Source organism: Sceloporus undulatus, chromosome 1, assembly GCF_019175285.1.
Source record: "Sceloporus undulatus isolate JIND9_A2432 ecotype Alabama chromosome 1, SceUnd_v1.1, whole genome shotgun sequence".
NCBI classification, from domain to species: Eukaryota; Metazoa; Chordata; class Lepidosauria; order Squamata; family Phrynosomatidae; genus Sceloporus; species Sceloporus undulatus.
This window is the reverse complement of record NC_056522.1, coordinates 72,097,083-72,111,489: the sequence shown is the minus strand read 5'-3', so window position 1 is coordinate 72,111,489 and position 14,407 is coordinate 72,097,083.

Here is a 14,407-nt window from a genome sequence, read left to right as displayed (position 1 = left end):
TTCTTTTTTATTTATCCTGTAAGATTTTTAAACATCTTTTGCCTGATGAAGATGCCTGTGGAGCTTAAAAAGTTTGTATGATGACATTGGAGCATTTTGGTTGGCCAATAAACATATCACTCTTTTTTAGACTTTGGATTTAGTGTCCAACACTGCTACCACAGAATATATTTTTCCCAAAAATTCAAGTAGCTGTGCTGTTCTACTGCCTTTTATTTTAAAATCAACAAGCCACTTTTAGCAGTTTTCATTTCTACCGGGAGAAAGCTATTCGTGAGAGTAACGGGTCTCAATTTCTTCTTCAAGACTAAACTGTATATATAATTCCTGGGGAAATCCATCACTGCTCCAGCTACTATGAAGATTATGGCTAGGCCTAGACAGAAAAGAAAACACAAACCATCGTGGGGGTGGGAGAGGATGCCATTGTCCTGCCAGAGGTTTGAGGTCTGCTGCGGGGACCTTCCTCTGGATCCCAACAGTGAGGTCAGTCAATTATGTGAGAACATGGAGGATGACATTTTCAACTGTGGCACCCCAGTTAAGGAAAGGCCTTCCCTTGGAGGCCAACAAGGTTTTCATTTAGGCAACAAGTAGAACATAGCTGTTCATTAAAGCCTTGGGATGTCACTGGTTTACTTCAAAATGCTCATACACATGATCTTAACCTGTTTTTAACCTTTTCAGGAAAAGAGTGCCCTGTGCTTTACATTTTACAAATATGGAATGTGAAGCTGAGTGGGAATGACTTCTTTGAGACCAGTCAGGGAATTAAAGGCGGGGAAAGTATTCAGAGGCAGGAAGGTTAAATTTTACCAGTTATCCAAACATCTCCTTTCCTGCTAACACAACCCATCATTTCTATGTATTCAATTTATCCAGTAAGTAAAACACACGTCTTTGTGGACTACAGATCACTTCATCAGCTGCATGGAGTATTATCCAGAATTTCATGCATATATACAATGATTGAGGAAGGGAAGAGTGGTAGATTGTTGGTTAGAAAGGAAATTCAATGCAGAAAGAACACATAGTTGGGCACAGATTACTGAATTATGTTCTGCAAAATTTCTGACCACAGTCTTTAATGCCATAATGCCCTCACTAGGGTTACAAGTGCTAGCCTTTCTGCTAACAGTACTTTTTGCATTTAATTTCCCACTGACCTCACTCTCTACACTGCAGTCTCTAGTCATGTGTACTAAATATACACCTGAAATTCTGGATAATACTCCATCCATCTGATGATGTAGGCTACAGTTCCACAAATATCATGCTATAAGAAGGTTTTGGTCTTCAAGGTGTCACAGGGCTCTTTGTCATTTATATGGAAGTGATGAATTATGCTACATGGGAGAGTGATAGGACTCTGTTAGAGTAGCATTTCTTTGTGCAATGCTACTCTAAAGCTGCCTTCATGCTGCAGAATAAATACAGTTTGACACCGCTTTAACAGTCATGGCTCCATCCTATGGAATCCTGGGATTTGTCATTTTTTGGTGACACTCTCTGACAGAGAAGGGTAAATATCTCACAAAACTACAGATCCCAGAATTCCATAGCATTGAGCCATGGCAGTTAAAATAGTGTCAAACTGCACTAACTCTGCAGTGTTGATTTAGCCTAGAATATGAGCTGGGACTTGGCGGAGAGAAGAAGGCTTTCCACTTGGTTTATTAGTTTCCTTACAAGAACCTACACTTCCTCTTTCCTCTTTTAGTAACTTTGATCTGATGTCTTGCCAGGATGCCCTTCTTCTAGCAGCCTAGGCTTTGATCCTGAAACTCTGCCTTGTTCAATAAATGCTTTGCTATTGAGAGATTAGTGACACCAGATAAAGCCAGTTACATTTGTACAGTTACACACACATACACACACAATGGCAAAAGTGTAGCAAAAGGACAGAAATAGAAGTGATATTCCTATTTGAACAAAAGATCAAATATGTATCAGGCAAGATATTTCATACTTACAGAGCCTAAGAACTCAGTTGTCTTACTTGCTCAGTTTTGTCCTTTTCCCTCCTTTTTGCCATCCCTTGTGATCTCCTATCAGCATTTTCCACCCCTTTCTATCACATCTTTCACTGTTTTACTATTTTTGTCTTCTTGACTTTTGCTTTTTCTGCTCTATTTCTCCACACTTTGTTTCCACCCCAGCTTATGTCCTCGAAAGAGTTACCATGAATATAAATTCTTCATCACTGCAGTCTTTGATAAAATCTTCAAGTTTCAGCATACATGCCTATTTGCTGAGCACATTGGTGCCCATTCACTTAGGAAACCAGTGAGCAAAGCGGCAACTTGAACAATCAGTTAACAGAAAAGGACTTAACAGCCTTCTGCATGATCAGCTATCACTGACGCGAAGCCATTACCGAGGATTATTCTTTCTTATCACATTAGCCCATCAAGGAAAGCATTAGGCTAGGACAAGCTGAGAAAGATTGTCTCTGATAGTAGGTCTACAATAATAACTTCTCATAGATAAGCAGCCAAGAGAACAGTGCGTTACCATGTGCCTAAACTCCAATGCTGCATGTCAGAACTGGAGTGGAATGAGAAAGCTTTATTCAGTGGCACTTGGTGGTTCTTATATTTGTGAATCTAGATTTTACTCATAACTTTTAAGGATCTGTCCAAGGTGGTAAACTTTATTCTCAATATAGGGCCCAAAACCTTGAATAACAGCATGTGTCTGGAATATGTCCAGAGGAGGGTGACCAAATTGATGAAAGGAATGGAAACCATGCTCTGTGAGGAGCAATTGAGGGAGCTGGGTATGTTTAATCTGGAGAAGAGAAGGTTAAGGGGTGACATGATGGCCATGTTTAAATATTTAAAAGGATGTCATACTGATGACTTGCTCTTCCTCTTTCAATATCATTTATCAGAGTTTTCAGATACCCATCAAAAAGTGCTCAACCAGGAAGTTATTCAGATACCATGTGGTTGGGTGGGGAACTAGGTGTCCCAATGGTCACAAACAGCCCTCAGGCCTTTTGTGCACTGCCAGCACTATTGTGTCCCTCCCCCAACATTTTTATTGCACAAACTCCACTGAAATGTGAAAAAGCACAACTGGGGCTTGCCTCTATAGCTGGCCTTATCACTAGGCAAAGTGAGACAGGGAGCGGATTTTGCCTGTTATGAAAGGGCAGCAAATGGACAGAACTGTATTTTTAGTATCAAGTAGGGGAAGAAATTTCTGTGCCTCACATGCCAACATAATACATCCAGTTGGGATTCTATATCCATCTTGAACTGAGTGGGCTGATTCTCCTCAGCCATTCAAATGATTTGGGTTGATACTGTTATGCCCATGGTGTAATCTATGGTGTATATCAGTGATGGTGGTAGGCAAGTGCATATCAACCAATGATATATGTTGTTAGTAGCCTTAATTCATTCTGTTTTATGGAACAACAGTAACTCTCTGAAAAATAAAGTCTATGCATGCTAATTCAGGCACAGCATTTAAATATCCATCTGAGATTTGAGTGCTTGGTAGTAAGATATGTCCACTATGCTGTTTTTATAATGCTCTTTTAACATCTGCTTGCTATGTGTGAGGGGAAGGCACATAATCTTCACACCATTCGTTCAGATTAAGTAACTGTTAAAGGGACAAATAAGGATTTAGTCTTAATTAGAAGCTTCAGTAAAGTCTCTGTTCTAAGATATGTGACATCAGTTAGCCTTGCTAACTGGATGGATCTGTGTATATGTGTCCTGGATCAGAAAGGTAATTTGAAGAAAAGGGTAACCAAAAGGCAACAAAAGGGCAACATTAATTCACTCTATGAGGCAAAATAAAGACCTTGTTTACATGAGGGAGAAGCAAGTAAGGGGAGACAGATGTGTAAAAAATATATACAGTATATAGAATAAGGATGGTAGGGGAAAGCTTTTCTTTCCACAATCTCTCAAAATATTGCATCCCAGGTCTGATAATATCACTCTATAGAGATTATCGCACATCTGCTTTCACCCAATCTGGGCATGGGCTAGGCATGGGCTTCAACAGGTGAAAATGGATCTTATTGCATGTCTTTTTGCCAACTCAGCCACATCATGAACCCGATCTGGACTCCTGGCATACTTTTTGAACCTACAATTTTCACAAGTGAAAACAAACACATATAAAGGCATTTGGGGTCTTTAACAATACAATGCTGAAGGAGTAGCCATGCAGACAGAATAAAGCAAATAAGTAGATAGATGATTCATAGAAAATTGCTGCTTATCACTCATGAAATGGAATTGTAAGTGGGGTCCCTCCTACTGGCTAAACACTAGCAGTGATGGAAACAGTGCATCCCTTCCTTGGAAGAGTGAAAACATTCCCCAAAGTATTGCACAAAAGCATCTCCCTGACTGAAGTCTTCTCACTACAGAAAAGAACAGACTCAGAGCAAATATCTTAGATCCTGTGCTGCTAGAATGAATTTAAAATGCTATGCAGAAGAGCTCTTGACAATGACTGTCATGTGTTGCACATTTTGGCACTAGCTTAATTTGCATTGCTTGACTGCATATACATTGAGAAAAACACTGTAAATTAGCACTGTTTTGATTTGGAGTTAGTGTTTTGCACTGAAGTCTTTCTATTTTTTAATGTATTGGCTGTTATAAGGTAGTGATAATCCGTCTTCTCAAATAGGGGAGCCTGTAAGGTATTATTCCAGACAGTATTTTGGAAGGCAAAAGGCCTGGAGGAAATAGTCAAACTGTCATAGAGGGAACAAGACAAACAGTGCAAGGACCCCACAGTGGGAGGAAAAAATGTTTGCACCGGCAGCAAGTAAAGGGAACACATGGTCTTAAATGCCTCTACACTAATGCACAGAGTATGGGAAATAAGCAAGCTGAACTTTAACTCCTAGCACAACAAAGCCAATATGATATAATAGGCTTCACTGAAACCTGGTGAGATGAGTCTCATGATTGGAATGTGGAAATAGAGGGGTATAATGTTTTCAAGAGAAATAGGCCAAACAGGAAAGGAGGAGGAATAGCACTATATGTCAGAGATATTTACACCAGTGAAGAGATCCAGGACATCAATCCTGGAAGCCAGGTGGAGAGCATCTGGATAAAAATTAAAGGGGAGGGAAACAACAAGGATGTTATGGTGGGAGTCTACTACAGACCCCCAAGTCAGACTGAGGAATTGGATGATATCTTTCTAGAACAGATGACCACACAGTCAGAAAGGAGAGATGTAGTAGTGATGGGTGACTTCAACTACCCTGATATTTGCTGGAAGTCAGACTCAGCCAAATCCTCAAGGTCTAGCAAATTCCTCACTTGCCTGGAAGACAATTTCATGGTCCAAAAGGTGGAAGAGGCAACAAGGGGGTCAGCTATTTTGGATCTGATCCTAACCAACAAGGATGACTTGGTTAATGGGGTACAAGTGGTGGGATCATTAGGTGGAAGTGATCATATTCTCCTGGAGTTTGTTATACAATGGAAAGGAGAAGCCAGGCATACTCAGACATACATTCTAGATTTTAGGAGAGTGGATTTTAGTAAACTTAGAGAAATACTGGGGGTGATCCCATGGTCAGCAATACTAAAAGGGAAGGGAGTTCAGGACGGATGGGACTTTCTCAAAAGGGAGATACTGAAGGCACGATTTGAAACAGTTCCAATGAGGGGAAAAAATGGGAAGTGTCTCAAGAAACCAGAAACTAAGGAACTTTCAACTCAGCTAAATTTTAAACGGAACATGTATAAGAAATGGAAAAAGGGGGAAATCACCAAAGAGGAATTCAAACAAATAGCAAGCACATGTAGGGGTAAAGTCAGAAAAGCTAAAGCGCAGAATGAACTCAGGCTTGCTAGAGAGGTTAAGAACAATAAAAAGGGCTTTTTTGGATATGTCTGCAGCAAGAGGAAGAAGAAGGAAACGGTAGGGCCACTGCATGGAGAAGATGGCAAAATACTAACAGGAGACAGAGAAAAGGCAGAATTACTCAACACCTTCTTTGCTTCAGTCTTCTCAGAAAAGGCAAAGGGTGCTCAACCTGAGGATAATGGAGCAGAGGACAGAATAGGGGAATTTCAGCACAGAATAAGTAAAGAGATAGTAGAAGAACACCTTGTTAATCTAAATGAATTTAAGTCTCTGGGACCAGATGAACTCCATCCAAGGGTATTAAAAGAACTGGCAAGTGTAATATCGGAGCCATTGGCAATAATCTTTGAAAACTCCTGGAGAATAGGAGAAGTGCCAGTAGACTGGAGGAGGGCAAACATTGTCCCCATCTTCAAAAAGGGGAAGAAGGAGGATCCCAACAATTATCGTCCAGTTAGTCTGACATCTATACCAGGAAAGATTCTGGAGCAGATCATTAAACAGAGTCTGTGAACACCTAGAAGGCAATTCCATTATCACAAAAAGTCAACATGGGTTTCAGAGAAACAAGTCATGCCAGACAAATCTAATCTCTTTCTTTGATAAAATTACTAGCTTGGTAGATGAAGGGAATGCTGTGGATATATAGTATATCTTGATTTCAGTAAGGTCTTTGACAGGGTTCCCCATAACATTCTTGCAAACAAGCCAGTAAAATGTAGAGTAGACAAAGTAACTGTTACATGGATTTGTAATTGGTTGAGTGCTCAACCAATGAATCCTTTTCATCCTGTAGAGAACTGACCAATGGGGTCCCACAGGGTTCTGTCCTGGGCCCAGTGCTATTCAACATCTTTAGAAATGACCTGGATGACAGAATTGGGAGCATACTTATCAAATTTGCAGATGACACCAAATTAGGAGGAATAGCTAATACTCCAGAGGACAGGATCAAAATTCAAAATGACCTTAATAGACTAGAAAGCTGGGCCAAAGCTAACAAAATGAAATTCAACATGGAGAAATGTAAGGTACTTCACTTAGGGAGGAAAAATAAAATGCACAGATATAGGATGGGAGACACCTGGCTGAATGAAACTACGTGTGAAAGGGATCTTGGAGTCCAAGTAGACCACAAGTTGAACATGAGTGAACAGTGTGATGCTGCAGCTAACAAGGCCAATGCAATTTTAGACTGCATCAATAAAAGTATAATGTCTAGATCAAGGGAAGTAATAGTGCCACTGTATTCTGCTTTGGTCAGGCTCCACCTGGAGTATTGTGTCCTGTTCTGGGCACCACAATTCAAAAAGGACATTGAGAAACTGGAGCGTGTCCAAAGGAGGGTGACTAAAATGGTGAAAGGTCTGGAAACCATGCCCTATGAGGAACGACTTAGGGAGCTGGGGATGTTTAGCCTGGAGAAGAGAAGATTAAGATATGATAGCCCTGTTCAAATATTTGAAAGGATGTCATATTGAGGACAGAGCAAGCTTGTTTTCTGCTGCTCCAGAGGACCCAGAATAATGGATGCAAGCTACAGGAAAAGAGATTCCACCTCAACATTAGGAACAACTTCCTGACAGTAAGGGCTGTTCGATAGTGGAACAAACTCCCTTGGAGGGTAGTAGAGTCTCCTACCTTGGAGGTCTTCAAACAGAGGCTGGATGGCCATCTGTCAGGGATGCTTTGACTGTGATTTCATGCATGGCAGAATGGGGTTGGACAGGATGGCCCTTGTGGTCTCTTCCAACTCTATGATTCTATGATTCTTCTCAATGAAATGCATCAGAAAACAAAAGCATATAGAGCTTCACTGACTAGATCAAGAAAAAAAGCTTCAGACATTTTTGTTCAACAGAAAAGTTGAAAACCGTGTCTGTTGTTCAGCAGAAACCAGCTGCTAAAAGGAAATCTCCACTTTCAAAATTCTTTGCAGATGTTACTGAACTCATACTGCCTCCCTGAACAGCCAGAGCTGCTGATCAAGGGAAGAACTTAAAGAATTCTAGCGAAGGCAGTTGTATTATACCCTACAATCTCCCCCTGGTTTGGGAATTCAGATAACGTAAGTGGGATCAATGTGGTACTGCTGTCCAAGGGTCAAACTAGCTAGAAGCATTCTTCTCAGTTTCACAGTCTACATGTTACTAACTGGAATTTTGGACCATCAGTGAAGCAGATGCTGTCCAGGAATCCAGGAATCCATGAAGTGTTGTCAGATGATGTGGCAATTTCCATGTAAAATCACTCTTTGTAACTGTACTATTGTGGTCCTGTTTCTGACAATGCCATTTCAGATGTTTCATCATTTGTCTAGAATTCAGCCCAGAAGCACCTATAATTACTGGAACCAGAATCATTTTCTCAACCATTGAACAAGAACAACTAAATCTCACTTTGTAGGTCTTGATGTTTCTCAATCCTTTCCATCTCTTTGTTTTCAGTTCTGTTGTCTCCAGAGCATCATCTGTAATTCAAACTCCCCCCCCCCCCACTTAGCCACAGTTATGTCTGGTGCATTATGTTCTAATTGTTTGTTAGTTTCAGGCTTTAAAATCAGTTGGTACCATTGTATGAAGGTCCAAGTATCCATTTCTACCTCTCTACTAAGTACATATTTCACATTAATTCAGCTTTATTTTTAACTAAGAACAGCCTTTAGCAATAATTTCAAAATTCACCACTACCAAAATGCCTTACTTTGACCTTTTGCTTGTCCTCTACCTAATGTACTCTTCAAAAAGAATACCTTAAAATTCACCTGTTCTCTGCTGGGATCTTCCTTTGAAACACTTGTTTTCTTATACCAAGGCTTTCCTCCTTTTAAAATGTTTCCCATTCCTTATTTACTTGCATGTTTGCCAGGAATAGCAGAAAATGAACATACTGCTGAAGGGAAGAGATAAGAGATTTAATTGCCACCTGACACCATTTTACCCCAGACTGTGCAGGCTGGCAAGCAGCCTGCAAATCCTTCAGACATCCCCAGATACATAATTCTACTAAATGGAAAATACATTTCATAGAATGCATGAGGGAGTAGGGCAGGGAAGAAGTGTGGATTTTGAGACTAGACATTTTTCCCTGCAGTGGGCAGGAGTTAGGATTCAGCTACTTGATCTCTTCCAGTGCTATTATGAGAGGATAACTACTTTTCCCAATTTTGGAAAATCCTGGTAGGTATCATATAGCAATATACAAACACACCCTCAAATTACAACTGTTAGATGGCACAGAATCCATGGCAGCTGGTAGCCCCATTGTCAGTGGGCCAATGAATACACTCTATATTTTGGCCTGAACTTTAAAGGGGCTGTCAGAGTTACTGAACCCTAGCCCTATTTAAGCGTGTGTTTTGCATCCAATGACAGTAAAATGTTGCATGTGGAAAAGAGGTAATGGGAAGTGAAACACTCAGTGCAATGGGGACCCTTCTTAAAACAGAAAATCTTTAAAGAATGGGCTGGGGATGTTGTTCTGTTTTAATTGTATCGCTTTTAAGTGATTTTATCTTTTTAAACTACACTTATTCTTTTAATGAGTGACCAGTTTTAATAATGTAATGGTTTAATTCTATTTTAATGCTTACTTTTTAATGTTATTAATTGCATTGGTTTTTTTAATTGTAACCCAGTTTGAGTCCCAATTTTTTGAGGGAAAGAGGGATATAAATAAATCTTAACAACAATAATCCACAGCACAGTGTTTCTCAAAGTGGATGCTACCAGCCACTGGGGGCAGTGGAAAGATCATGTGGTGTTGGTGCCTTCTCTTTACCTGCCCTCTCAAGGTCACTCCTGCAGTGCAATTTTGGGACAGACAGACTGACTGAACACATGATAGTAGGGGAGAAGTGGCAGAAAAAAAAGAAGCTTTCACGTTTGGGATATTACTTAAGCTTTGCTGGGATTTGTCTGCCAGGTTGGAGCTGTGCTGCTGTTCCTGGTTTCTTTCAACAGATAGGCTTAAAGAAGAAACAGCAGAAGAAACACTGTTGGGGGGGGGGCAGATGACTTAAAGCTCTGTAGAGAAAGCACATCTTTGAGGAAAAAGGGGGAGGATTTTTAGGGTTGATTGTAGTGCAAATGTAGACTGCAAAGGGCTGCTGATGCCTCCTTCATCTACCCAATTTTTTAGCGTAGAGTGGGGATTGCATAGTCCTCCAAGTGTAGTTGAATTGCAATTCCCAACAGTCATAATCATCATAGTTAATAGTGAAGAATGCTTGTGTTGCAATTCATCAACATGTGGAGCACCACACAATGTCCCCCCCCCAACTTAAAAGTCCAGGATCTCTGTCCTCTTCTGGCCACTGTAGGAGGCTGTGTACTGGGAGCCTCCGAGCCAGACCCCAGAGCCCAACCATTACTGTGGTTGGTAAGTGAACAGACCGGGTGCACACATTTCACCTACAGAAGCTGATCAGTCTGGCAACTGAATCTGCTGTCAACACTAGCAATGGGCAGAATCATCTGCTGCAACTATAGAAAAAGTAGGCATGGTCCAACTCCCAAAGGGCCACACTGTCCTGTTTTGGTATGTTCTGGAGCTATGGCAAGCCATACTATGACACTGCAGATGCCATTCCAGGCTATCAGAAACATCTGTGTGACTCTTACATATGTTTTGGAGCATTTTGTGGTGGATTCTTGCTGATTTGGGAAGAAGGCCACCAAAACAGCAAGAAAACCACTTTGCAGAGTCTTTGGGCCCATTCACACTGAAAAGATAACCTGGTGTGGGAACTGGGTTATTTCCCAGAAATGCCATGATCGAATATCTCCGTGGCATTGATTGCAAGGATTGATTCTATCAGTGGCATTGATTTGCCACAATTGTGGCATTTTACCCCAGGATTCTGTTCACATTTGGCAACGGGATAAAATGCCATGATCCTGGCAAAAGGGGGGGAGGAGGAAGAGGATGAAGAGTTGAGGTGGCCGAGGTAGAGGAAGAGGAGGAATGACAAGAACGGAAGGGGCAATCAGAGATGGCTGGGAGCAAGGAGAAGAATGGAGGGGGAAATCAGAGGCAAAATCGGGGTGGCGAAGGAGGGAGGAGGAGGAGGAATGACAAGAACAGAGGGAGCAAAGGGAGGCAAGAATGGGGTGGCAAACGGAGGTGGCTGGAGGGAGGCAAGGATGGGGGAGGCTGATGGAGAGGAAGAAGAAGGAAGGGATTGGATCAAATTGGATCGATTTTCAAGTTCCCATTGGGAAAAAAACCAGTTTTTTGAAAAGAACTGCAAAAAAAAAAAAAAAAAACCATGGCAAAAAACCACAGATTAAGGGAGATTTACACCACCACCCCCAATTTGGGTCAGAAAACCCCAGCACAAGTACAAACGTCCCCCGATTTGGGTCAGGAAAATCCAGCACAAGTGTGAATGACTCCCCAATTTGGGTCCTGAAAACCTGATGGAAGTGTGAATGGCCCTCACTTAAATTGAAATGGAGCCCTAGTTAAAATGCAGTGTGAATGGGCCCTTTACAACAATTTTGAGCCTTTTTGTAGGGAGGCTAAAATCCTGGATTTTGGGCTGAAACTTTTTCTGAGGAATGCCAAGAATTGGGCAGGTTGGTGGGTTTCTGCAGGGCTGCACTCTACTTCCCAAAAGAGCCACATCTAACCTGTGTGCTGCACAATTACCACCCTGATCAATGGGTATCAGGCTAGTTTAGGAGGGTCAAAGGTAAGTTATATGACTGGCCAGAAAGATCCACAGTAGTGAAGGGACAGCAGAGCTATTCACACCCAGATAGTCTTGTCGTGTCCCAACCTCTTAACACTGAATCTAACTAGGACAAAACAACAATGAAGGCTGGTGTGAGTCCCATTTCAGTGGGCAGGGAATCTCCTGCAGGTTTTAGCTTAAATTCTGAAGGAACTATGGAAGGTGCTAAACACATTAGGGGAACAGGGATCAGCTTCATGGGTAGCTTGTTTAAAGTTTTATTAAAAACTGAGAGCAAGTTCACTGCCCCCTGAAAATGAAGCCAACAGCTGCCACTGCAAATCAGCACCTTACGCCAAGCATGTCACAAGGAAAAGTTGTTTGGCAGAACTGTAATTTCCAATATCCCCAGGCAACACCCCCATTGGCTCAAAGCCAGGTCTAAGTTCAGGCCAAGAAGACAAAGGGCTGCGGCCAAAATCCTACATTTACTCACCTTGAAGTGATACCTACTTACTCAGTTCAGAGATTATTTCTGACTAGTCACACACTGTGTTGCACTTTATGCTATAATACTGCACAGTGGGCAGGGGATGGCCTGGACACTCAGAACTGCCTAAGAATGGGGGAAATGGGGAGAAATATCCCTTTTCATCTTGTATTCCTCTTTCCAGCCATAATCACCACTTGATTCTGCTTCTCCACCTTACTGTGTTCTCAGTTTGCACCCCATCCAATATATCATTGGTGCTTATTAATGTTACACAGTAGCAGTGATTTCAGTCCATCCCCCTCTCTGAGCCACCAGCTGTTGTGTCATGGACAAGCATCCCCTTGTGCTGCATCCCTTTTCTCCTCTCCCCTCTCTCTAATCTCTCTACTAGCCTCTACTTTTGATTTCTAGCTACTTGCCAGTTCTTTTTACAATCCATCTGTAGTAACTGGAATTTCCCCCCCTTTTAGACCAGAAATGGAGTAAAGGTAGGGTATGTACACGTATGTGGACACGCAGAGAGGGGGGGGGGGCGGGAAACAATGGAAACCCTTTCCAGTCTGCAGATGGGCTTCTGCCTTTTGGCTATAAATCCTCTTCACAATGGATCCTGGAGCTTCAAAACAAGAGCCAAGCAATCCTCCAGGGTCTGACCTAGCCAGAAAAAAAAGAGGGGGGTGGGAGAGAGGCAGCCTTCTGCATCCCAGAATAGTTTCAGTGTTAAAAGGAACAATAGCTGTTTTAGAAAGAGAAACCTGGCTCTTTTCCTGCGTGATGTGAGGAAGAAATAGCAGTTGGGTATTATACAGAGACAGCAGCAGGAGCAGATGGACTGATTCAGGAGATAGGAATTGATTTTTGCCTATTGATTGAGATGAGGCATTATCTGGGGTGTCGGCAACATTGCAAAGGAAGGAAAAATGAAACCTCTTGTACACTAATGCATAGGTATCTATATGGACGCTCAGTGTTGATTTTATCGGAAAAGGAGATAACTGCTGTGTGAATGGGACTGATGGATGAGGAGGTGGAAGCTGGAAGAAGGCACAGAACTGAGTAGGGAAAACATGCTGCTTGTAGCCAATAATCTCCTCACACTCCCCAGGGAATTAGGACCAAGAGGACCACAGCAGCTTTCCTGAAAAGGAGCTCAAGAGATGGACAGGTTGCTTACCTGTAACGGTATTTCTTCGAGTGGTCATCTGCGAATACATACAAATGGGTTGTACTGCGCCTGCGCAGTGCCTTCAGAAACTTCTGGAATCACTAGGCAAAGTACACTTTGCAACATGTTGAAACTTTTTGGCGGTAACCCCGCCCATCCCCTATAAAACCTCCGTTCCCGCTCTTTTCCCCAGTTCCGCAATTTTTCCGCCGTAAAGGCGACCAGAATGAGCCAATGAGAGCAGGACACTGAGGGGAGGATGGGCGGGATTTGTATGTATTCGCAGATGACCACTCGAAGAAATACTGTTACAGGTAAGCAACCTGTCCTTCTTCTTCGTGGTCTCTGCGAATCATACAAATGGGTTGAGACTGGCAAGCTAAAGTCAGTGGAGGAGGGAGTGTCATGACACCAGAAAAACATCAACATAAATGGTATCAATAAAGACAATTGAGAACCAAAGCAGTTGTATGGTTTGTTTATAAACTCTTTGGAAACCATATCCCACCTCAAGAGGTAAGCCCCCGAGTCTCGCGCTGTCCAATCTTTGAATCCGGCAGTTATGCCATAGTCAATGAAGCCCTGACAGCAGGACAGTTCTCCCAAAGGTAGCATCCCTTTTGGCTCTTGTGTCCAACCTATAGTGCTTGATAAAGGTTAGAGGTTGAGACCATACAGCAACCTTACAGATGTCATCTAAGGGGACCCCGGACAGAAATGCAGACGAGGCCGCTACAGCCCTTGTGGTATGGGAGCGAACCCTGGTGGGTAAAGGTTTGCCCAAAAGTTCATAGGACAGAGCAATAGTGTTGGATACCCACTTCGAGAGTCTCTGAGCCGACACCGGGAGTCCCTTTTTCGATTCCGAATAGCACTGGAACAGTCTGTCGGAACGGCTGTGTTCCTTAGTCCTATCTAAATAAAAGGCCAGGGCCCTACGAACGTCTAGGGTATGGAGGGTCCTCTCGGTGTCGGTAGTCGGGTTCGGAGCCAAGGTAGGTAAAACAATGTCCTGACACATGTGGAAGGCAGAGACCACCTTGGGCAGAAATGTAATGTCTGTTCTGAGAACCACCTTGTCCAGGTGGAATCGCAGGAAGGGCTGGTCCCGGCGTAAGGCACACAGTTCGCCCGCACGGCGGGCAGAGGTAATGGCAACCAAGAAAGCCGTCTTCCAGGTCAAAAGTCTAATGTCCGTGGTGGCCAAGGG